The 24,566-nt window shown below is 49.0% G+C and overlaps 1 protein-coding gene and 1 long non-coding RNA gene across 7 annotated transcripts in view; both read left to right on the top strand.

Moving 5' to 3' along the window:
* The first annotated feature begins 200 nt into the window (after window positions 1-200).
* Window positions 201-5,057, top strand: LOC134171271 (uncharacterized). The gene is made up of 4 exons (XR_009967568.1): window positions 201-1,336; window positions 2,712-2,841; window positions 3,283-4,215; window positions 4,442-5,057. It is a non-coding gene; the product is annotated as an uncharacterized LOC134171271 (long non-coding RNA).
* A 7,735-nt stretch (window positions 5,058-12,792) lies between these two features.
* CHD7 (chromodomain helicase DNA binding protein 7) overlaps window positions 12,793-24,566 on the top strand; it is a 135,586-nt gene continuing 123,812 nt past the window's right edge. For 2 of the 6 annotated variants that reach the window (XM_062633321.1, XM_062633322.1), the window contains exons 1-2: window positions 13,364-13,858; window positions 15,973-16,076. The gene's annotated coding sequence lies outside the window, so the exon portion shown is untranslated. Of the gene's footprint in view, window positions 13,140-13,363; window positions 13,859-15,972; window positions 16,077-24,566 lie in introns of those variants that run through there. The other 4 variants (XM_062633320.1, XM_062633317.1, XM_062633319.1 and 1 more) reach the window with 3 other exon arrangements.

Below are 24,566 nucleotides of genomic sequence, written 5' to 3'. Positions count from 1 at the left end.
TGTGTCTTGTTTCTTCTATGTTTCTTCACATTTTCTCTACTTTGCTTCTCTTCCTTTCCATTACTTCTCCCACCTTTTCCTTTCCTCAGAGTTTTAGGAGTGGGTGACTGTTTAGGGGGAATGATTCAAGAAAGGGAGTGGCATATTTACAGTCCTTCTGAAAGACCTTTATTACTGGTAAAAAAAGAGTAGTTTCACTTTGTCTGCTCTGGAGGAAGTGATGCTTGCTTGTAACACTGCTGCTACATGAATTTAACATAGTTGGTTACAGACCCACCCGTTTATCTCTGTTGAGGAGCTGGGAGGAGTGTAGGAGCCATGAGGACACTTACCCAGCTGTGCCTCATGGACACATACCACAATGCTGGATAACCACAGCTGGTGGTAGGAACCCCCAGGCACAAAGCATTTGGTAAGGCTGTTCCTCCATACTGACAGGCCAGCATGGAGGCCACAAAATCCCCTCCTAGGTCACCCCCTAGCAGTAGAAGGCTTCAGGACAGTCAGAGGAGAAAAATGCAGTTGCCTATTACCAAATTTTTTGGCCAAGCACCCTCCAAGTGTTGGGGTTTTGTTTCTTTTGGGGCTTTAGGTTGAAGGTGTACGTAATTTCATTCCATCCTCTTACCTTTCCAGTTTAATTTGACTGCTGTGCAAGGCAGAAAGCAGTTTTCCTTCAATATCACATGAGCTCTTAAGTTCTAAAGTCGTTGAGTTACTGTTGCTCACCAAAAATGAAAGGGATCTGTTCAGGTTTGCAACAGAGGGAAAGCTGCTACTGAAACTACTGCTTCATGAGCCAAGCAGTGAGCTTGCTTCCTGCAGGAAGGAGGAGACCTCTCATTATCTGGGCTCTGGGAGCCAGTCTGTTAGAGCCGTCTCCTTTTCCTGCTCCCCAAGGATAGACGGAGGCTTTTGAGGTAGACAGAGCAGCAATGTGCATGTTCCCCAGGCTTATCAACCACTATCAGCTGGGATCTGCTGTTTGCTCCAGACTCCACCTTCGCTTGGAAAGGGCTTGCAGTTCCATGAGGTAATTCTTCCTCCCAGCGCTGTGGCTTGTTACCACGACCATGTGCTCCTACCATAAGGCAGGACTGAAAAAAAGCGTTTCCCCTGTATCCATGTGCCAGAACTTCCTCTTTCTGCACCCTACTGCCGTGCTCCGCGTGTTTTCGGTCCTGCCATCCCAAGGGCGGGCGGTCAGGGAGGGTGAAACACCACTCGCCGAGCAGATCCGTCGTTCTCCCACGCCCCGAGCTGCCTGACCAACCGTCCCGCTTGGGCCTGCCCGGACACCAGGGCCCGCCTGCGCTGAGCCACCGCCGGTTGTGAGGTAAAACCTGCCCGGCTGGCACCGAGCCCCCCGGGGCCGCTGTAAATCAGCGTTATTCTGATTTAGCTCGGATTGATTAGGAACAGGTCCCGGCTAACGTACCATAAACACCTATTAAACCGAAATAAATACGCCTACAGGGGACTGAAGTTAAACGGGCGCAGCTTTGCCTGCGCGGGGCAGCCGGCAGCAGGCCCCGCACACCGCGGCCCTGACCGAGCGCAGCCTCTACGAGCCCCGTGGCCGGCGTGGCCACCGACAGGAACGGTCCGGGGCAGCTCCCCTCCGAGCGGCGCCGCCGAGAAGCGGCAGGGAGCCTGTCGGGCGGCAGAACCCATTGGCCGGTGGCCGCGCCCAATCACCGCTGCCGGGCTCTCCTTCCGTGACGTGCGGGGAGGGCGCGGCCGGGGAGGCCGGTGGCTGCCCTCAGCCCTGTGGGATGATGGGGGATTGGCCCGGTGGCCGGGACCGCCGCTTCAGCGCGGCCGTCGCCACGGCAACCACCGTCCCGTGGGGTCGGGGTGATGGCGGTCTGGGCCCGCCCGGGGAGGCGGCTGTCATCGGCTGCTCGCTCTTCCCCGCTGCCCGCGTGCTGCCGCAGCCCCGGGCGCCTCTTCGAGCACCGTCGGGGGCCCGGGGTTGGCGGTGGCGGCTGCTGGGAGCTGGGCTGAGGGGAGCCGGGCGCTGGGGTCCCTCCCCGTCTCGGTCCCAGTTACCGCCGTGTGTGCGCGGCGTCAGGCAGAAGCGGCCGACCCGGTGGCTTGAGGAAACGGGCCCAACGCACAGCGGCCCGTCCTGAGGTGACCGCGGCTCCAGGGCCCAGGCCACCAATGGAGGTTAAACCTTTAAAGGAGAGGTTTGGGAAGGGGCAGGAAGTCAGGCCAGCACTTTGCATGCGGATTCCCTTCCCAGCGTTACAATAGCCGTGGCAGCTGTTGGTGTATTTAAGCCAGGCCACCTATCCAGGACGTCCGGAGACCGCCCTTCACGGTTTGCCTCGGCAGGAGCCGTGAGCGTTCTCCCCCTACTACACTGGTGTGGAGCCGCACTGTTGTGTGGGTGCAGGGAGATGGGGGTGAGTGAAGTTGCCCCTGTGACATGGGGCTCTGGTGGTCACCCAAGGACAGCTTAGCCTCTTTACTCCACCCCGAACCTGCTAGAGCCCATCCCAGAGCCCCTCCTCTGACCCAGCCCCACCTGAAGCATCGCTGACCTGTATATACCTACCCTGTTCTTTGACTGCCTATTTACAGTAAAGACCCAATATAGACATTATGCTTGAAAAAATCAAGTTTTTGGGTTTTAACATAACTGACTATATTTTATTATTTATAATGCTACCTCCAAAATAATTTCAACTTCTTACGTTATAAAGTTATCGTAGTGGAGGAAACCCCATTTTAGTTTTGTAAACACAGCACTGCACCAGCTACTAAGAAGAATAACTGTTACAGCTGAACCCAGGACAGTTTGGCAAAATGAAGGTGAAAAAAGAAGCAGTGGAGGTACATATTTTGATCTTTAAGTGGTTAAGGAATTAAACTTTTATGTCTGTAAAGTTTTTCACAACATTAGCAACAAGTATTTTTACTGTCTCCTGTTTTACCTATGAATGCAGCTAGAATCTATTTGATTTATATCCCTGTACATGCCTTCTGTACTGATACTGGCTTTAATTTTAGTATCAACTAGATTGGCCTCATCTAAAGAAAAAACAACATAGAACAGTTGCAAATTCCCCATAAAATCAGCTTCAGTTAATGAAAAATCTTCCATGGATGATTCCATACTAAATGTCATGCTTATGCAGTAAATTTTCATCTTACAAAGATGAAATAATGTTTTCTTTTTGCTCTAAGTCTTAATGAAGTGCTTGAAAGTTGACATTGGGCATAGTTGGTATTTGTCTGGGTGACAACTTCAGTTTCCCTTTGCTTTATGAACAGATAGAGCACACCACAGGCATGCCTGGACATTCTGAACAGCTCATCATTGAAGAGGCAGCTAACTAAACTGTAAGCTCAAAGTGAAAACCATGTCAGTGCTCTGGGATGAACACCTCTTCTCCTTTTTTCACCCTCCTGACGTCCCTAGTTTAGCTGGGTTTAAATAAATGGAGAAACACAGTGTGTGCAGTGCATACTTTTGGGTGCACACTAATGGTGTGTATACATTGAAATGCTAATATAAAGACAAGCAGCATCTGAAAAGCACATAAGCCTAATTGATTCCAGGCACAACTGGCCTGGATTTTGTTTCCTCTTATTCCAACTTTCTGACCTTGTAAAAATTATCTTGATTGTGTTATACTAAAACAAGGCCATGATCTTGCAAAAACTGCCATGTGTGCTAGTGCTGAGCAGTACCCAGTGAAGCACAGTGCGTGGAACAAATGTCAACAGCGTTAGGCCCCAAGTTCGTTTGTTTGTTTTCCTTTGCTTATATCTAATCATGGTGAAGCAATAGTCTCACTTCTGCTAAAAGCTGAATCTGAGGTTTCATTGTTAAAGGAGGTGAAAAACGTGTAGTAAAACTTGCGATTTGAAGTGAATCATAATAGGTTTTAAGTTCTTACAGCAGTTTAAGCTGCTGGGATTTTATGGCTTTTAGGCAAGGGGGAAAAACAGTGAGGGTTTAAAAATATCCATTGCCTTTAATTTTTTCAGCACTTTAGTGTGTGTGTGTCTGTGTGTGTAGTGGTATCTTTGTTTTTCAGAAGATTGCTTCTAGGGATTGGTAGGAAAGCTGAAGGACTTACTGGCTTTGATGATAACCCTCACGATACCGTTGTGCTTTTGTATAAACATGCGAAAAAAAAAAAAAGGCCTAGGACAGCCTTAAGTGTTGGATATGATGCTGGTATGGGCACTGGAGAACTTGTGAGTATAATTATATTTTCTGCTTGACAGAAATCCAAGGCCCAAGTACAGTGACCCTTTTATTGCAATAACTGCTGCTTCTGCTCCTTCTGTTTGGGAATCTGCAGCTTGCTGGCCTTAAATCTCTGTGAAGAGCTGTGAAAGAAAAATGTCTCTCTGGCATAGGGAACTGAACAGATGATCCCTCTATTGCTCCAAAGGCTCTCCTTTTGGTTTTGTTTTTCAGGATCAAGAATAAACTATGCATTTGTGCCTTTGTCAGCGAAGCTCCCATGGGGCAATCCTCGTAAGCACTGGTAGCAAGGAGGCTTATAAAAAGCAGCTCCAGGTGGAAGTGGGTCTTTTCCTGCTCCTCGCTCTATCCTGCTGCAATTCCCATTCATCCAGGCCCGGAGAACTGCCTGCCTTTCAGACTGAGCTGCACATATAAGAGAGTTGTGGTCACTTGAACCACGTATTAGACTATCTACCTTTACTTATGTTGATTCATTGATGTTCTGGGGAGTTTCCTTGCTTACGGTGTAGGACGTCAACTTAACAGTGGTCATTCAACAGCAAATGTAACTTGAAAAAATAAAGCCTGCCTCTAAAGAAAATGAGCAGCTTTGATGCATCTTTAAACTTGGTTTCAAAGAAGTTGGTGTTAATACAACTGCCATCATGTTGAGGCTTTTTAGCTTCCCTGTCAGCATTTCATATTTCCTTACAGAATGCAGAGTGAATGTGGTGTGTAGTGTATTATTTATTACATAATAAACCTGACAGCATGTGCAGTGTTCTGTCTCAAAAGCCATGTTGGAAACCTACTGCACCACAGATTAAACAGTGAATATTAGTGCTAACACTGCATCTGTTGTCTTTATCTTCTAGCAACTGTTTTACAACTTTTCTGTTAAGTTGCAGACAAACCCTGCTGCCTTAGAAGCCGTGATACGATCTGTGCTCTCAGTGCAAAAAATACAGCATGTTCTGGCTTGTGTTTTTTAAGAGAGAAAACAATTGGTTAATTGTTTAAAAGTTGTGCCATTCGGTGCAGCACTACTGAAGTGAGCAGCCTAAGAAGTATGACCCATGGTGTTAGGGATGCAGCTCACATCCCCTCCCTCCTCTGCAACCAGGGAGTGAGGACAGCAGGTCTTCCTGCCTGAACTGAACTAAGTTAGTTCTGTTCTTCTGCCAAGAATGTACAAATAAATACAGTGATTGTGTAAGTTACCTGTAATATCCAAAGTATAAACAAACTTGTGCATAGGAAAGGTGAGTTTCTGGCAGGTAGTTACCTCAGCACTGCAGAGCTGAGGTGTTCATCTTTAAAGATAGGACAAATTTTAGTTACCTACACAAGACAGGAGCAGAAAAGGTACAGAGTGGAGGGATACAAAGTGAGGGGTCAGCTGCTGCTGGTGGTGGTGCTTTTAACACTGGCCTGTGTCTCTAGGTTTACTTCTTCAGGACTGGCACTCAGTGGTATTCAGCACCTCTACTTTCAAATCAATACATGCCAACAACAAATACTTGTCAGCATGAATGACAAGTATGCAGCATCTCGGGGAATCAGATCTAACATGTCTGCTCTGAATATATACACATGAAGTGCGGTGTTCCTCGATCTCTGAGTTGCTACTATCAGAGTACCTTTTGTTAAATTATTTTTTAAATTCAGCATTTGTAAGGTTCAGTTCCTAGTGCATTGTTTTAAATACTTGGATGATCAAACTCTACTTAGGCAGGCAGTTGTGTCTTTACTTGCAATGAAGTACTGCACAAGGGATACATGTTTGGCTGGATTATGAGAAACTGGAAAGACCATACAAGTAATTTTAAGTACTTACATGCTTGCTGAATGTGTCTCACACTTTTTGAATGTCCCAAGCTCCACAATAATTAATGTAGGCTGCAGTGGGAGTGTGTTCTCTTTTTCTGCTGCATTATGCTGTTTCCATAACAGAGTATTGATTCATACTCAGAGTTGTGGCCCGTCTCTTAAAGTGTTCTGTGCCAGTGAAATCCAGACCACAGTGGACAACTTCACTACTCTGTTGCAGCAGAAGTCTTCCATGAGCTTTAAGCTTAACTCTGTATGAGGCTGTTTTCTTAGGGGTGGATCTGAAATAGTGGAAGGAGCAATTTATTTTATTCTCTCTATAAGCATACAGTGATTTAATGTTTGTCCCTCTGCCCTTCTGAAACCAAATTTTCTACAGATGCCCTTTTGGAAAAGTAAAAACATGCAAAAATGAAAACAATAACCAGTTTCCTGGAGAAATCAAGGTAGATGGTTAGAGGGAGTTTGTAGAGAATCACCAACAAAATAGCAATGAACGATGTAATATTTTTGCAAAATGCAGTGCTCTCTTAGGATTTATCAATAGGTGGCATATGTAAGTCATAGAGAAAGATGTGAGGATGACTCCAGTAAGTGCCGGTGAGGCTTCAACTGCAGCATTGCCTTTGGTTTCATGTTCTCTGCTGAAAATTTAAGCACAGGACAAGGCAAGATAAAATAAGAGATGTAAAATATAAAAGGAAATGGTAAAGGGAAGGAGGATGTTGAATTTTTAGAGGGGAATTGCATACATTTTCCAATGTGTAAAAGGTTAGAGAGGTTTGATCAACTTTTGAATGCTGGGGGAAAGATGAGATCTGTACAGAGGGAAAATGTCTCAGACTAGCTGTTAGGAGGGTGGGAGGATGATTTAAGTTGGGTATTAGGAGAGGAGGGGGAGATGCAACAGCAATAACTTCTAAATCGTTACAGTGAAATACCAGAACAAGCTACTTAGGAAGTTTGGGTATCTGCTTCATGGAGGGTTTCTAAGAACAGGTTAGACAAACATCTGTTGGGGATTTTCTGGGGCTACTTTATCCCATCTGCGTGTGGCCGGGGGGGGGGACCAGATGGTCTCTTCAGATTCCTCTCAGTCTTCTTCATAGAAGTTTATCAAGCAGGGAGGGGAGTGGACCTGAGTTTAATGAAAAAGCAGTATCATCCTATTAGTTGATCCTCCTTCAGAGTAGAAAAGGAATCCGAGAAACCACATCTAACTTAACTATATAAATAAATGTGGGGTTTTTTTTGTTGTTGACTTGCAATTTTATGAAGCATTTACCAAAAAATACATGGAAAAGTGATAAAACTGAACATATTTAATGTGTTTCTTACTGCATTTGTAGTGTGACAGTCTCAAGAAACAATTGTAAATGCACTTTTGCTTGGTGAACGTAAGTAGAATAATAAATGTATAAGTACTTTTCAGTGGTATGATAAATGTGTGTTTGGCCATGGGTTTTAAATGACCTCCCAAGTAATGACAGCATGTGTAGGTATAGGTGGGAATGTTGCACCTGGGTGCTTCTTGCATGTGCAAACCCAGGAAGTAACTGTGACAAGTCCTTCTTGCTCCCCAGTCCACAGAAGGAACAAGTTATTCAGCACCTGCTCTGACAAATCTGTCTTGAAGGACAGCTGAACAGAAACATGAAAGTCAGCGTTGGCAGGTGAACTCGGTGACTGCGGTGGTGCTTACCTCCCTGCCTCCTTCCTTCCCTCCCTGCCTGCCTGCCTCCCCCGGGCTGCGCGTTAGGAAGTTCCAGTGAAATATAGCTGCTGTGGAAAGTCCGGCTCAGAGCAAGCGAGGAGGAGACGTGACCTCTTGGCGGCGAGTCAGATCCAATTTTACAGGCAGCTCTGAGTCAGGGTGGAGCCTGTGAACTGAACTTTGTGTTTAAGAAGGAAGTGATGTTGGTGGCAGCTTGTGTTGCTAAGCAGATGAGTTGCTGTATTTTTATGTCAGCTGACAGTTTCGTCGGGTGTGTGACTTCATTCTTAGATACAGGCAGTGCCTTCCATTTATTAAGGGCAAAGGTCAGAAATTGTCAGTGCTGCGATAGCTGTGTCTCTCCATATAAGAAGAGGTATGTTCTACTGAGCCGTCAAAGATGGAAACAGGACTCCTTCTGCACGGTGAAAACAAAACCAACTGTGAGCCTGTCAGTTCATGTCATGGTCCTAAAGTGAACGTCCTCATGAGTGGGGATGTTGTGGAGTAGGTCAGTCCTGTGGTGTTACTCCGTTTTTATAGGAGCTCACTGGTGTTTCCCATTAAAGAGGCAGCCCATCTAATGAAGTGTCTCATCTCCAGCAGTAATGGGAACTGGTGACTGAGGAGAGCAGTCAGGCACTGGTCTGTTAAATGGGAGTATAGGTGGAAAGCTGTGCAATCCCTTGTACTTCAGTAATCTAAGCAGCGAGTCTGGGAATGAGAGCTAGTTGTTTACCACCTCTGTGCCGCTGGCACTGCCGTGGGTGCTGCCTTCCAGCAGTCCAGATCATCATCGGGAGCTGGCAGTACCCAGGCAGCAGCTCCGGGAGACTTGAAGGGGAAAGTGCCGGTTCGGGGTGCCTGCCCACTGCTCTGTGTGTGCCCACACAGTCACAATGTGCTGTCTCAGGTGCCTTTTCCACCCGTTCCCCCCTTAAAGTCTTTGGTTAGGTCCTTAAATTAGCCTTGAGAGAGCAATGTGTTGTTATCCTTGTTCTGAGGGAGGTTACTGTGTCAGAAAACTTCCACAGAAAGGAATGAATTCTGGGAGTAGTATTAATTCTTGCTGCTGTTGTTGTGTTCCCAAGGATGAGGCAGTGGGGAAGGCTGATGTCCCTCTGACAGCTTTGCCCCAGTAAGGCCTGGCAGGTGAGTGGTGCTTGGGCATGAGCTGCTGGGGCTTGCTGCCCCTCTGCTTTTCTAGTTCAGTTCCTCCATTAAGGAGCTCCCTGCCACAGAAGTCTCTGTTTGGGTCAGTTCCAGCTTTTGTCACTCTGGCTGGCATGAGTTTCAAAACGAAAGCCCACAACACAACTCCCCACACAAGTGTCTACCCTGGCTTGCCCTCCATTCTCTTAGCTTGCTGGTGCCACAGGGTGGCTCCTTGTAGCACTGCTTTTAGCTTTCCAGCTGAGATCGTTAAGGTTTTTCACCCTGATACGAGTTTGCTGCTTCCTGGAACTAACCAAAATCCACATGCTCTCCATACTTTAGCACGATGTGCTCTGAAAAAGCAATTTCTTCTGAGAAAGGAATACTGGTTTTCTTTAGCATGTGGCACACAGTTATTGTCAGTGCCCTTTTGGCCACTGCACCCCCCCAGTCTCCTGTGCTTCCACTGCTGCCTAATTTTTGAGAAGCTTTGAGTAAAACTTTCACTTGTGAAAGAAAAATAAACCATATTTTTCTCTTCATTTGGCTGCAGCAATGTTCAGAGATTAATAAAACATGAGTGTGTGTCAGGGTTGTGGGATTACAGAGCCACTTCCCACCAATCATGGGACAAAGCATGATGCCTTAGCTCATCTGAGGCTGCGAAATGGCATCCTGAATACCAAGCCTGAAGCGCTCAGAGGACAGCTACTCCAAGCACAAGCTTGGGCTCCTGGTGCAGTTTCACATCTCTCTTTGCACAAAAAGAAGTCAAAGAAAGGCTGCGAGATGAGAAGTTGAGGTTTGGGTACATCTGTACAGAACTTCCTTGGGAGGCACAAGCGCCTTCTCAAAGCCAAAAGCCCTCTGGAAGAAGCCAGCTGGAGTATATGGCACAAGCACAAGTACTTCCTGTCGGAACTGAATCAGGGTTTGGATGGAGCAGGTGAGGAAGCAGATGTATTTAACAGAGCTTTCCTCAAGCAGGGTGGGTTGCTCTGAGCTCTCTATGCATAGCCCTCAGCATTATCAGCTCTCAAACAAGCTGAATACCTGGACCAGGTTGTCAGGAAGGCATGGACTGCTGGGGCCTTGTGGCCTGAAGGTCTTAGGACACATGGCTTGCATGGGGACTCAGTGTCTCTGAAGTGACAACGTCTAGACCTTAAGATCACATTTCACTATACCTGCCTGTTAAAACACATGCTGGTTCTTCAAAGTCTGCTGAATAAATAACCCCCCTTTGTATTTCCATGTGATACTACATCATTTGCATTTTGTAATACTGGTGTTTTAAAACAGATGTAAATGCTGCTCGGTAATCTCTGTGCTGTACTTCCTATGGAGTGCATTAACTTATCTCTGCATAATTATGCCTGTCATACACAGTGACTTGCTCAGTTTTACACAAACTATCCCCACCTTGAAAGTTCACCTAGTTAGCTAGGTAAAGCTGGCACTTTGCTGGGTTTGGTTCGTACACATGCCCTTGCTCTGCAACTGCTGTTGAAATTCTCAGCCGTTAATGCAAATTCTTTCTAATCTGTGAGCCAAATGGCTGCCTGCATCAGATGGAGTACTCTGTCGCAACAGCACACAAAGGCTGGGGTAGCTACAAGTGAATTTTCATCCCTGTCATCTCTTGGATATTTTAATAAACTGTTACCAATAATGTTAATCATGAAGACTGTCGTGTTGCTGTTTCCTCACTCTCCTACAGAGCTGCGAAGCGCCTGTTGATAACTTGGGGAGTTACAGCTTTCTCCTTGGGGACTGGCTGAAGCACAAGTTAAGGTTTCAAAACTTTTTCCTCCATAGCAGCTATGCAATGATGTGTTTCATCCGTGGCTGGTATAACTGTCGAGTATGTGTGTGCAAACATGTGCTGCCCGTGCTCCACATCCCACCCTGACCACACTCTTCCTTATGCTCCATGTCCTGCTGCTGCCCAGGAGCTGGAGAGTGGCTGTAATTCTCCCCACGCTGTGAAAGTGCCGTTTGCGGATTCTGTTTCTTCTCATGTTGGAAAACGCTGGGAGATTCCCTTCACGTTTTTATTACCCGAGTAGCGAGCCAGCTGATTTCATAGGCTGTGGCCTGAGGATGATTTATGGGACCCGAGGAGCTGGTTCTGTGCCTTCAGCAAGAGACTGGTGAGGTTTTATTCCCTTAGAGCTAATACCCAAGTACCCACATGTGTCCCCCCTTGTTGCTGGTGCCAGGCTAAAATACTTCTTTTTTTCAAGAAATGCCACATTTCTTTGGTTGTCTCACCCTGTCGCTACAATGTTCTTCAAACACTTTTCACGCTCGGAAGCTTTGCAACCTGATTTCTGCTCAACAAGAAACTGAAACAAGTTCTAGAGGGAGCAGCAGCGATCTGCTTGCAGTTGGTCTCAGAATGAGTTTCTCTTGCCCCTAAATCTTGGAGAAGTTATGTCTTTGAAAGCATACATACGGAGTGAGCTTACACTACACCAGGGCACTTGGCTGCTGGGTGAGGGGCACAGATAAATGATGCACACAGAAAACCAGGCTTGTGGGGAAGTGTTTCTGGGCTGTTTACTCTCTGGTCTGTCAACACGCTGGGAAAGAGAATAGAAGCTGATTACATTTAGTACTTTGGGAGGATCCCTGCCTCTGGGCAGGGTTGGGTTTTGGGGGGTTGCTGTTTTCTTTCTTTTTTCATGGAGTAGAAAAATGCACATTAAAAATAGAACCATCATAAACCAAGCAAATTTGGTGAAGATGCCCTCGGGGCATGTGCTGCTTTGGTGTTGGTTTTCTTTTAAACACTATTTCCACTTGCTATTTTTAACTTTGTGGAAGGCCATGGTGAAGAACAGGGAGCGCATTCTGCCATGCCGCCACGTGCTGTCGGCTTTCCAACATGTTTTTCAGCAGGAAGCAGGGGATGGTGTCACCTCCCCAGCTGCCGGCCCCTCGCTGCTTCATGGCCTTTCCCACCGCAAACCGCCTCTTCTCCCAAAGAGGTGCTTTCCCCTGAAACCCAGGAGGGGTTGAGTAGGCCGGACGTGCATGACACGATGTGGGAGAGTCCCAGGCTTCCTCTGGAGAAACCCGAAACATGATTTGGGCTGTAGCGGCCCTCATACACCAACATGGACGCCTGGATTGATGACAGCTGATGACCCAAGAAACCAGAGGAGCTTTTGGCATCCATCTTGTCCACATCCAGCTCCTGGCTTACTCAGTGTGTGTTAAGAGAGCATAGAGGAAAGACTGTGAGAGATCTTACCAGGATGCCACCTCTCTTTCTCATTTTATGGGTATGAGTGTCGGTGCAGCAACGGCCCTAAAAAGGAGCAGGGGAAGCAGGAGGGTGCTCTGCTCAGCAGCACAGGAGTTTGGTTTTCCTTCTCCAACTTGCTACAGACAGTGATGGTAAAAAGTTATCTCGTCAAATGACTTGCTGAGAATTCCTGTAACATGGAGCATCTTTATGCTGGGTTTACATTTTAATCCTTTTATTCTTTCAAGATGTTGATTCAGTTTCCAGAGTGATGCAGGGAAGACTGTTGAAGAGTGCTACTGGTAATCACTTTTTTTTTGGTGGGATTTGTCTGATGTACTTACGGAATGAGTTTGTTTCGGTTTGTATCGCGGATTTGAACGCACAGCTGACAAACGCGACAGCACTTGGACTCGTTAGCCCTCCTAGTCCTGGTCCCGGTGCGACGGGACACACACACACACACACACACACACACACACACAGGGCTGCTGCCGCGGGCGGTCAGCACTTAATGGCCGCTTCCCTTTGCGAACCCGACCCGCTTGGGGCAAAGTCCACCCCACATCGCGGACTGGAGCGATCCTGCCCTTGTCCCGCCCCGCCTGCCCCGGCGGTGAGGCGCGGGCGTGTGGGGGCGCGGTGGCCGTGCCCTGCGCGGCCGGGGGCAGCGGGTGCGGGGCAGGCCGCGGGGGGGCGGGGAGGCGCCCGGGGCTCCCTCGGTTCCACTTCGCCGCCGCGTTTGGGAAGTTAGAAGCGCGGCGGTGACACCTCCCCCTCCCCCCGCCACCCCCGCGCTTCACCGGGAGTTTCCCAGGGTGGGCCCGGCGCTGACCCCGCGGGGTTCTGTGTGCGTGTCCTCGTGGGTGTCCCCCCAGTCCCGGTCACCGTCAGGCGGGGCGGCGCACGGAAGGCGCCGTGCTCCGCGTCAGCAGCGCTTCCTCGCCCGGCGGGGCGCCGGCAGCGCTGGCGCGGAGGTTAGTGACCCCCCCCGCCCCTCCCCCTCCCCCTCCGGCGCGGGTGCGTCCTGGGGCTTTTTTTTCCTCTTTTTTCCCCTCTTTTTCTTTCTCCCTTTTCCTTCCCCCCCCCCCCCGCTTGCATAAATTATGCCGGGCGGGGCGGTGACGTAGCGGGGGGGCGTGGCGCGCGCGGCGCTCGCCCCCGGGGAGGGGGCGGTGTCGGGGGCGCGCCTTGTGGCGGCGGAGGGAGGGGGAAGGCGGGAGGCGGTGGCAGGGCGGGCGGCGCAGGGGGCGGCCGCCGCCTGGCTGGTGTCGCGCTCGGCTCGGCTCCGCTCCGGCAGGCGCGCTAGCTCGCTCGGGAACTATCGGATTAAACTTGAATCGAGTGAAATTACACAAAGGAGCGAAGCGGAGCCGGGACCCGGCGGAGACCCCGAAACTACCCGAGACCCGCGCTGACCCTTCCTCTCTCCCTCCCCTCCCACCCCTCCTCCGCCCGCCCGCCCGCCCCGGTCAGGGATCCCCCTCCTCCCCTCTTAGCCCAGCCCCGGTGCGATCGAGCAACTCCGTGCGTCTGTGTGTGCGTGTGTGTGTGCGAGACCCGCACCCCGCCTCGCCCCCCCCGGCCGGCGGCACCAACTCCGGAGCGTGTCCCCTCCTCCTCCCCGGCCCCTCAGCGGAGGGCAGCGAGGGAGCGAGCGGGGGACACCGGTCCCCGACGGCCACGCACCGGCCCGGTGAGTGACCCCGCACCTCGCTGAGCGCGGAGGGAGGGAGGGAGGGAGAGAAGGAAGAAGGGAGGGAGGGCGGCCGCCGGCCATGGAGCCGGGGACCGGCGGCAGGTTTCGTCCCTGGCGGAGAGGAGCGGCGCGGCGCGGAGCAGGGTGCTCGCTGCTATGGGGGGGGGGGGGGGGGGGGGTGTAGATGTTGTGCCCTGCCGCGGCCCCGGGCGAGGCGGGGCGGGGGGGTAGTGTGTCTCAGCGGGGCACTTCCCCGGGTGTAAATGGCTTTTTGTTGTGCTGCGGCCGGCCGGCCGCCTGCCTCGCCTCGGGGGAGGGGAGGGCACCGGGGAGCGGGGAGCCGGAGCGGCGGCGCCCCTTCCCCTTCGCTTCCCTTCTTCCTTCCCCCCCCCCCCCCCCGCTCCGTTCCGCAAGTTTGGAGGGTGACTGTAAATCCGGTAAAAGTTGATGGGAGCGGCGCGGCGGGGCCCGGCGCCGGCCGGGGTGGCGGCGGGAGCGCTTCCCCTGCTGACCACGCTGACGGCTCCCGGCGGCCGCGGCGGCACAACAAGCGCTAACAAAGTGAGGGCGCTTCCCCGCCGCGCACGGCCCGGCCCGGCGCAGCCCCGCCCGCCGCCGCCGCGCACCCCACTCCGCGCCGGCACATGGGTCGCGGGGGCCGGGGCCAGGCCGCAGCGGGGGCACCCCCGGCGGAGGCCGGGCGGTGGGTGGCGGCGGGCGGCAGGAAGGCGGGCGGGGAGAGAGGAGGAGAAGGAGGAGGAGGAGGAGGAGGGAGGCGGGAGCACGAGGTGCCGCTCCGGCCGCCGGTGCGTGCGGTGGGGGAATCGTCCTGCCCCGGCTGCACCGGGAAGAGGGGAGGGCTCTCCGGCGGCCGGAGAAGAAAGGGGAGGGAGGGGACGCGCAGGGCGAACGGTACCGAGGGCAGCCGGAGCGGGGACGGCGGGCGCCGCATAATAGGGGCTTCACCCCGTCGGGCACCCAGCTCCGCGGGGCCGCGGCCGCGCGCATGGGGTCGGGGCCAGGGCGCTGCCCTCTTCCCCCACACTCCCCTCCATACCCCTCTTTCCCTTCACTCCCCCCCACAGCCCCGTTCCGGGCCATTTTGAGGGTGAGCGGAAAAAGGTGGTTTGAGGCCAAGCGGTCAGAGCGGGGTGGGGGGAGCGGGGCCGGCGGTGCGTGCGGGGAGCGGGCAGCGCGTGAGTGTGCGTGTGCGCGCCTGAGTGAGTGTGTGTGTGTGTGTGTGTGTGTGTGTGTGTGTGTGCGTGTGTGTGCGGTGGCGGGGGGAGGGGGGCAGGGTAGCGAGTGAGTCTTAGGGAGAAGGCGCTGCAGGCAGTGAGCAGCCATCATCATTGCGTTGCCGTCGTTTATACCGGTAGCGTTAAACCGGGGGACGGGGTTTCATTCACCCCCCGCAACGCTCCGGGGAGCCCTCGCCGTGCGGCCCTGCCCCGGCGGGTGGGTGCCGGGTGCGGGGGGGGGGTGGTGGGGGGTGGTGGTTAGGGGGTGGCCCTGGGGCTGGCGCTGGGAATTGAGCCGGTTTCCTGCGCTGGCCCCGGCACCCCGCTCACGGCCGGGTTGAAAGTAGTTGTTTTTTAAACAGACAATGGACAAAAGGAAAGTCGCGGTGCCCGGGAGTTCCCTGCCCATCCCCGCGGCCGCCCGGCGCCCCGCGCAACTCGCCCGCAGTTACCCACTTTCCGCCTTTGTTTTCGTTTGGGAAGGGGCTGAGCGTGCTCCCAACTACGGGAAACGGCGATTTCTCCATTTGCGAGACGCTTTTTTTTTTTTTTTTTTGTTTCCCCCTTTTTTCCTCTCCCCCCCGCCCCCCATCCTCATCCCCTTTGGCCTTCCGCGGGTTTTGACCCGGGGAATATCCGAATCCCCCGATGCGATAAGTTTGTTTCTGTGTCGATGTGCGCCTCGGTTTTACTTTCATCAGAGACGATCGCGAGCTGTGTTTATCCTGGAAGATGGCTTTCGGGAGAAATGTGTTTGCCTTGTGTTTGTGATTTGTTCTCCCCCCCCTCCCCTTCTCTCCCGTGGCACACGGGGCTGGCGGAGATGCAAACAAGCAAGTTGAACAAAAAATGTTTCTGTTCGTTTCCTCACAGATCATCCATTCTAACGACGGCAAAAAAATCTTAATGACTATGACCTTAGCAGCATGGGTAGCTGGTTTACCCCAATTATAAACCCCGTTAGTTTGCGGTAATGTGTGAGTATCAATATATAATTCATATTAAAAAGCATGATCAGTAATTATCGATATCGCCAGTATTATTTTTGTTATAAAAGTTGAAACCCATCGTTTCCTGATGAGAGTGCTGCATCTGTCGCTTGGAGTGTTTTTGTCTCGCTGTTGCACAACAGAGGCTCTCTAGTCTTTAACCTAAAATGGCAGCTTTAATTTGACTGGGGCCCATTCATTGACAATGATAATAAAAAGGCTGAAAGCTAAATGTAGCTGGATGCTTGGGGCACGTTTGCAGAACTCTCTCCTTTTTCACTGCTGGGCGCTGCTAAGAGAGGAACTTGGGAGCTCTCTAGTTTCTAGCCTCAAAGTTTCACACACTTTTACTAATTAAAGAGAAAGAAAAAGAAGGAAAGGGCACAAATCGCGTTGCTCTGAGTAACCCCATTCTAGATGGCAGGGCTGGCTGCTGACAAACTTAACGGTGAGGAGATAGTTAGGGAGGGCTTCTTCCCTTGCGAGAGCTCTGCCTTTTTAACAGTGGCGCAAAAAATCGAGTAGTGCCTTTTAAAAGGAGGCAGCAGTGCCAGGGAAAATTAACTATTTGTTTCTGAGGCTGGTAACAGGTGATCAGAACAGTCAGAACGGTCTGTTCCTGTCTCCGGCTACTAGAAGCCGGAACACTGCTTGTTTCTTCTGGTTTGGTGTGAATGTGCTCGGGGTTTCACAGTGATCCTGTCGACGGTGTGCTGTTCACTAGGAGAAAACCACAACTGCTGGGGAAGAGCACTTATTTCTTGTGTGAGCAATCATCTAAAGTTTGAAACAAATCAAAATGTCCCCTGCCACAGCACAGGAAAATGCCACAGATTCACACACCCCCTGTGCTGCTTTTCCATCAACTCAGACTGCTTATTCTCAGCCTCTCTTGAGCTTTTTTAAAACAAGAACTACATGGAGATCATTGTGAAAGCTGCAGAACAGGCTCTTGGATGAGCATTAAATGCTTGTGATTGCAAGTTTAACTGAATTAGTGGTTCACTGGTACTAACTGGATAATCATATTTGACCAAGTATCTTGCTGAATATTTAACAATGTAATGATATTTCTATTATTCCTTGTGCATCTTGGTTCGGTTAATTAAACAGCAGGAAAAAACTTCCTCGGATTCAAAACCCAAAATGATTTTATTGCTGCTTCAGTAATCAGGGGAAGTCTTGGTTGTAGGTGAAGATTGCTCAGTCCTTTCGAGGAAAAATAGCTATTTCTAAGGACGTAGTGCTGTAGAAATGTCAGTCAAAATGAGGTTTAGTGGAATACTCTTCCTGTTGCAATCAGAACTCTGTGCAGGGGTGGTAGATTTGAGTTGTAACCATTTTCGTCTGAATTTGGTTAATGTGGAAACCTGAAGGGTTAAGTGGAAGAAGCGCTGTAAAGGCTTCCTAGTCCACATAGAGGGGTCAGCTAACCAGAGTGTAGCTTTTTCCATGCAAGTTGCTTGCTGGCTTTGCACTGAAAAGCTTTTGATGAACATTCACGGTGTTTCCCATTAACGTTCAGGTAGTGTTAGGACTTTATAAGATGTAAAATGAGTTACTTGTGAGTAGAGGTGAAACACCAATGGTGGAGTGCTGAAGAAGGGGATATACTGCTGGGTCCAGGCTTGGCGTGGGTGGTCCTGTCCTGCCTTGGCGTGGAGGGGAGGCTGTGTCTGTGCCCCATGCCCTGGCCGAGGCCCTTGGCTGGAGTGGAATCTGCAGTGTGAGAATACACCATGGCCTTAAACACCTTAACAGTCGGGCTCAGGCATGGTTTTCTGTATAGGTGGAGGATCTGAGTAATGGGAACTTTGAAGGTTTTCGAAGAGCTGCTGAAATCTTGCAGTGAGACTGTCTGTGGTTTGCCGTACCCGTGGCATCCTGTAGCAGCGGGCTGCTGGGGTTTTTGTTTTGTGTTTAGCACATGGCATGATACATCAGGGTTGTTGAGGTGGGAGGAGGAGGAAAAAAGTAACCAGAAGGGGTGGAAATAAGGCAGAGGACTCAAGGGAGCACGTATTTTACTCCAGCCCTTATTTCCCGTTCATTGTATTTTAACATTCATTTTCAGAGGAGGAAGCATTTAGAACCTGCTTGTTCATGTCTGTTCTCATGAATCCAGCATTATTCCAATAAACCTGTGTGGCTAGCAGGGACACAGGCAACTGTGTGATGAGTGGTGTGTGCCTGAATGTCCTCCTTGCCCCCCAGTTCCCTCAAATCCTGACTTCCAAACCCTTTTGTACTTGTCTGCAATGCACAGATCACTAAGTGCTCAGATTTATGAGCTGATTAACTGATGCCTGTAAGTAACACGAGTGATACTTTCATGTTCCCTGTACACAAGAAAACTGCAGATTTTAGTAAATAATTAAACTGTCTCCTTTACAAATGAGCCTCTTCTGTGTAGGTGAGGCTTTAGATTTCACTTTTCGAACAGAAAAGTTGCTGTATAAATTTACTGCATCTATTTAGCTTCATCATTAACTTCATCGTTTATCATCATTTATTTTTCCGTGAGTAGCTTGTTTGTACAAAACCCACTGGATTTTAATGGAAGAAGGTCTCAAATATTGCCTGTATTTTGGCAGTGATAAAAAGGCAAAGGGAAGCTCCGCGTGTAATTTATTTTTAGAGGTCTTTCAGAGGAAGGAGTGAGGTACAATATGCAGAAACATTCCATGTTTTTATTAGGATTCAGGATAACGACACCTGATGGAAGAGTCTTCCTCTTGATTTCTTTCCGCCTGCAGAATCTTAACTGTAACCTTTAGTGGTTTGTATCTTACCTGGGATCAGTGCTGGTGAACATGCCACGTCGCAGTTGCACATTTGGAAAATGAGGTTGGAAGACATGAAGCGACAAAGAAGGAGGCTGTGACCTAAATGACACACTCCAAGCACCTGAATGTGACAACAAAGCTCTTCAGATATTCTGAAGTATGCAAAAGCTGATTAGCTCTTTGCTTCCAACATTGTGACTTTTCAAGGATATAGACACGCGCCTAGAAGAAGTCAAGTCAAACCCAAGGATCTTTGTGCTGTTGGGTTCTCTTGTTTCATGAGTGCCACTCAGTAGTGGTTACTACTTAATTGAGGAAGGTTTTCTTACTTAATTTAAGCATTTTCATTTAGAAGTTGCAATTCAGTAGAATGCTAATTATCCAGTAAGCCACTGTATTAGCAGAGCATCGTAACACATGACTTTGAAACCTTATTGGTCTATAGGAACTAACCCAAAGCCCTTGCTGTCATGGTGTAGGTCTTGCTCTGCTCTGGAGTGTCCTATATTGCTATTTTGGGTGTGGTTTTGCTTGGCTTCCGTGGGAGCTGCTTCCAGCCTTGCCCTGTCACAGACAGTTGCTGTGATGGGAGGGCCTTGAGGGGAATGGCGGGGAATAAATAACTTTGAGAATCAATTGTCTGGAAAAAGTCATCGCAGCCAAAATGTCTCCTCCTTCTAATGGTCCTGAGAGGGAAGTTAAGTCTCGTGTGTGCAGTCCTGATCCCAGAGATGTTGCTGCTCAGGCCTCATTTAAATATGGGCTGGTGATCATGGTGACCAGTGCAGCAACTTACCTGCCTGGGTGTAGCTGGTGTGTGGAGAATCCAGTGGTGTGTAGTTTTGATGTCCTTGAGCTGCTTTTTAAGCCATTCCTTTGAACTGTCTGTTCACGGCTGGAACTCCAACAGGTAGTTGGCTTTAAAATTTCTTCTCAGTGATTTTTTTGGAAGGAAGTGGCATACTCACGGTTTATTTTGACTTCTGTCTACAAAATAAGCATCACTTCTTAAACCATTCTACGGAGGTGTACATCAGGTGTACAAAGTATGATTCCTTTTAATGCAGCAGAACCAGTCCTGTTCTGAAACCTAAACCTTCTACTTCTTTCTATTCCTCTTTCCAGCCCTGTCCCTGCTTCCCCACCACCACCTCCAGCTTTCTCGTAGATTTTTATTCCCCTTCATCTTGTGCCTTCCCTGTTGCGTTTTCAGTCTTTCCAGTTTATATCACTCTCTTGTTTGCTCAGTGGAGTTGCATTTTCTTGCCAGTCTTGGATAATTAGAACATGTTGCAAAATAAACATGCGTTTCCACTCCCAATCATACCGCTTCCTACCCGAAGTGTGGAGAATGCTTTTGTTGGTGTGGGAAGAGCTGGCTGGCTACGCTGAAGCCTGATGGAGTCTCACATCAGACCCTGGGAGCTGCCTGGCAAGGGGATGTTAAGCAGCGGGTAGCCAGAGCTGGGCGTGCTTGGGTGCTGATACAGAAACACAGCTCTAATAGTTTCTCTTGCTCTGTGTGTGCAGTAATTGTGAGTGGGGGTGCTGGTCCAGGTCCAGTCTGGTCCTGTCGCACTTCATGTGGAATGGGGGTAACCACTGAGGGATATCCCTTGCCAAACAGGGAAATTTGGGGTGTGGGGAGGAGCTTCTGTGGGGGGGTTGCATAGGGAAGGTTTGGAGACCAACGGCTGTGTGACCAGTGGTAAAGCAGATCAGAACCTGGAGCAAGTCCAAGGAGGACTTTAATAAAGGCACTTTTGTCCTGGATCTTAAAATAGGAAGCCTGTGGATTTATTTACAGGGTAAACAGGATTTGTTAAATGGGTAGTCTTTAGGTGCAATGGAATACCGGTCATTCTTTGAGAGAGAGTTTAGGGGAAAACTAACCGAACCTTAACTGAAAGTTGGGATTTTAGAGTTTTAGAGATCAGTGACAGGACAAAATGAGGAGCAGAGGTTTTCATCATAGAAAGCATTGGGGTAGGGCTTTTGCGGGAGAAATGTGAAACAAGCCCTTACGTGAGAGAAAGAAGTTCAGTTAAAGTCTTAGGTAGTAACAACCTGGATGAGCTAGTGGGAAGTCCCAAGCTGATGATAACTTATTAAAAGAAGATATTCCCTGCTGCAAAGAGGATTCATTGAGATTGAAATCCAAAGCTGAAATGTTACTTGGTAAAATGTCTTACAGGAAAAGTGCGTGTTGGTCTGGACTGCAGAAAGTAACAGTTCAGTATTCCTGTGATTTGAAACAGGACAGCCAGAAAGGAGATGTCTGACTTTGTTCTAAGTGCTTGATAGAAGGATTGAAGAAAGGAAGGTAATGATGAGGCTAACAGATGTTCAAAAATCGCTCTGATAAGACTGAGATAAAATTGCACATAGGTGAGAGACTGGTAAATTTCAAGGATGCATCTTAATTAGTCATTTAGGGTGTAACAAATGGTTTCAGAATCTTACCTATTCCTGGGTAGGAGAGCATAGCTGAAGTCCAGGAATCTGGCACCTTGGGTAACTTGCTGCTTTTAGTCCTATATTTAAATGTGCATGGTGTGTTCATTTGGGATCAGAAATACCTGAACAACCGTAACTGCTGTTATTAGCTTGAAATGAGATCTAAGAACATACGTATGTATGTAATATAAATTTTGACTCATCTTTCTGGCATATATGTAGGTGAGTCCTGTGGCTTTTGGAGGATGTGCTCTGGTTTGTACTGCTATTGGACTGGAGTAGGTGCTTGTTGGTGGCTTATTGCAAGGCAGAAAGCAGGCAGGTCTTCATCTCTGGTTCTTGGTTTGAGAGGTACTTAGACTACATTGTGGATTGCTGGGAGGATCCTGCAGGCTTCACAGGGTGGTGTGGTCCTGTCAGGGTGGCTTAAGTGAAGGCCCTGTGTCACTGCAGCCATTGCTTATGCGAGTTCAGAGATTCCTTTAAACTCCAGTGAAGGGACTCTTGCTCAGAGTATAATTCTTGCCTCGAGTTGTTTGAACCGTGAAGAATTAAACTGAGAGTTTATAGTGAGCAGTTTAATATCTCTCTTGATTTAGGAAGGAATCATTCAGAAAGCGAGTTAAATAGGGGTCTCTGGACTGCCTCAGGAGGTAAGTCTGGGAGAGACCTGCTAAGTAATTCAGTTTATTTATCAGTACCGTTATGAGGTGTCTGCTGTGCTTTGCATTCACTCAGCTCTCTGAATGGGGTACAGCCTTATTCATCCTTAGTTTAATCATCATTCTTTCACTGGGGGGAAGTGAACAAGCAGGCTTCAGCTTCACTTGCCCCCTCCTTCTCTCTTGATCTCTGCAAAGGTACGTTGTCTTTTTTCTGTACGGCAGTAAGTGAAGGCAGTTACTTGCTTTAATTCTGTTGTAACTTTAAAAGAGCTTACTGCAAGAAAATCACATCTGTTCCGCCTGCATCTCTCCTTCACTACAGTTCTGCAGTAGTCCCTGGCCCAGGCCACCTTCCCTCACTGAAGTGACTCTCGGTGATCATACTTTAGTATTTGAGCAGGATTTGAACTTTGTGGCAGCCATGCAGAAGGAAGGGGTTATTCCGTAGAAATGGCATGGCTGTTGGAAGAATCTGCTTGTTAAAGGCAGTGCTAGAACAGAAACGTGCTTTCCAACTTGGGTCTGATAATTGTTGTAGGAGGCAGTCTTAGAAGTCGTGTGTGTTAGATGTTGCACTGAAACTGAAAAGACGAATGGAAAGGGGGAATTTTTTGTGTGCCTTTTCACTTGTCATGGTTAGATTTAAAGAAATGCTGTGGTTAAGGTGACTGAGCTCTGGAATGGCTAGTTCTCAAGGAAATAAGCTGATGCCTTGTGCCCCTGCTTCCCTCTGCCTAACCTAATGACTACTTAATTTTGAGGTGTTAAAAAAGAAAGCCTTGGCAGGTGAAAGGGATTTCTTCCAGTGCTCCTCATGAGAAATTTCCCTTACGCATTTACTTAAAAGATTGATCTCCTTGATCTGTTTCTCTCTTTCCACCACCATTCCTCTTTCCCTGCCTTCTCCCCAGAAGAAACCAGAGCGCCTGCCTTTTGCTGCCTCTCTAGATGAAGGTTGGTCACCCTTTGGCTTGTCAGCGTGTGATTCCCAGGCTGAGACTGCTGCATGACTAGCAGCACAACTGGACTGTGCAGTGTGGGGATGGTTGGGCAATGTGGATTCTTGCTGTGCGAGAAACTGGACTAGTAGGAGCCCTTGGAGGCAGGTATTATAGAGCCAGCTGGGACGCAGGCTGCGTGCTTGATCTCATTCCCCGGTGGGGCTTCTGGGGTCTTTTGGAGTCTTCTTTGTGGCTCTGTCTGTATGGCAGTCACAGATCTGTGGTGTAGTCTCTGTGGCTGTCCAACATGAGGATTTTTGGTAGGCAACTGGTAAGAGTCAGGCTGAAAAACCCCTTGTGTAGTTTGATATGGTGCAACAATGGTGGTGGTGTGGGGCAGGGTGTTTTTTCTCTTCAGTGCATAGTGAAGTGAGTAGTTTCTGTTTTGAGGTGGCTCCAGGTAGGTTGTGAACTTTTGAATAGCAAGGTGAGGACTCCAGCAGCTGAGCTCTCCCTTTTGCTACTGTTGTGAATACAGTTTGGCTGTGGAAGAGATGTATTTGATAGAGGTTCACTTCCTACTTCTCAGGTGAAATGGTATGTCCACAGTAGGCGGTCCATCACAAAGCAAGGAAGAGCTATCCATGGAGAGCTCACTGGGCAGAAAACCTGGGAACTGGGCACCTGGAGCACATTGTCACTTCCCTGTGGTGCAACACCTTGCAACCCATCGACTTGGCTGCCTCCCTCCATGTTCTTTCTCTAAGGCATGTTATTCCTTGATAGCTTTACTTGACTATTCATGGCAATTTCAGGAGAAAAGGCAAAGTGCTTGCTGTTTTCAGCCTATTGAAAGTGCTTAAAGCTTTTCTCCATAATGCTTATTGAGATTGCTGGGCAAAAAAAAAAAAAGGCAAGCTAGGAAGAAATCTTCCAAGCTTTCTTTACCCTCCTCTTGCAATTGAGTTATCCTTATCTTGCTGTTGTGTTTTAATGTGAATGTGTTGTGTTTTTAAGAACTTCTCTTTCTTCCTGCTGGAGTCTTACACTTAAATGTGTGTAAGAATACATGTAATATTTTTTTTTGGTACAATAAATATTTTGTAGCTCTGCAGATAGCTGAAAGCTATTGAATGTCATTTTGTGGCCCATCTAATCATTTATAAGTCAGGGTATGGTTTGAAAAACACAGTGAGCTAATTTAACCGGACATTGTTCTGAAAGGAGAAGTTTCCTCTCTGCCTTTGTCCCCCTGCACCCTTCCTCCCAACCACATGGCTCTGCTACTTTGTTATAGCAGCAGTGCTTGTCAGGTCCTTCTGTGAACCACTTTAGTTCACTAAAATGGCAGAAAAATAACTCTGTAAAATGGAGAGCATTTTGCGGTTGTAATGAATCAAACCGGCTCATAAAAGGATCTGATGAACACCAGAGCTGGTGCTAAGGACGAGGGGGGCCGGTGGCTTGGAGAGCAGCAAGCCCTTTTCATCTTTTCATTTTGGTGGCAGTGAGCAAGTGGATTGGATCAGTTGCCAGGGAACCTTCGTGGGAGAAATAGAAATAGAGTAATCATCTGTGAAGCAAAGGACACCACAAGAAGAATGTGCTGGCCTGAGTTCAAACTGATAT

The sequence above is a fragment of the Pezoporus occidentalis genome, unplaced genomic scaffold (genome assembly GCF_034315485.1).
Source record: "Pezoporus occidentalis ecotype Australia unplaced genomic scaffold, CSIRO_AGI_Poc_V1 ctg4, whole genome shotgun sequence".
NCBI classification, from domain to species: domain Eukaryota; kingdom Metazoa; phylum Chordata; class Aves; order Psittaciformes; family Psittacidae; genus Pezoporus; species Pezoporus occidentalis.
This window is presented reverse-complemented; position numbering and strand designations above follow the sequence as displayed.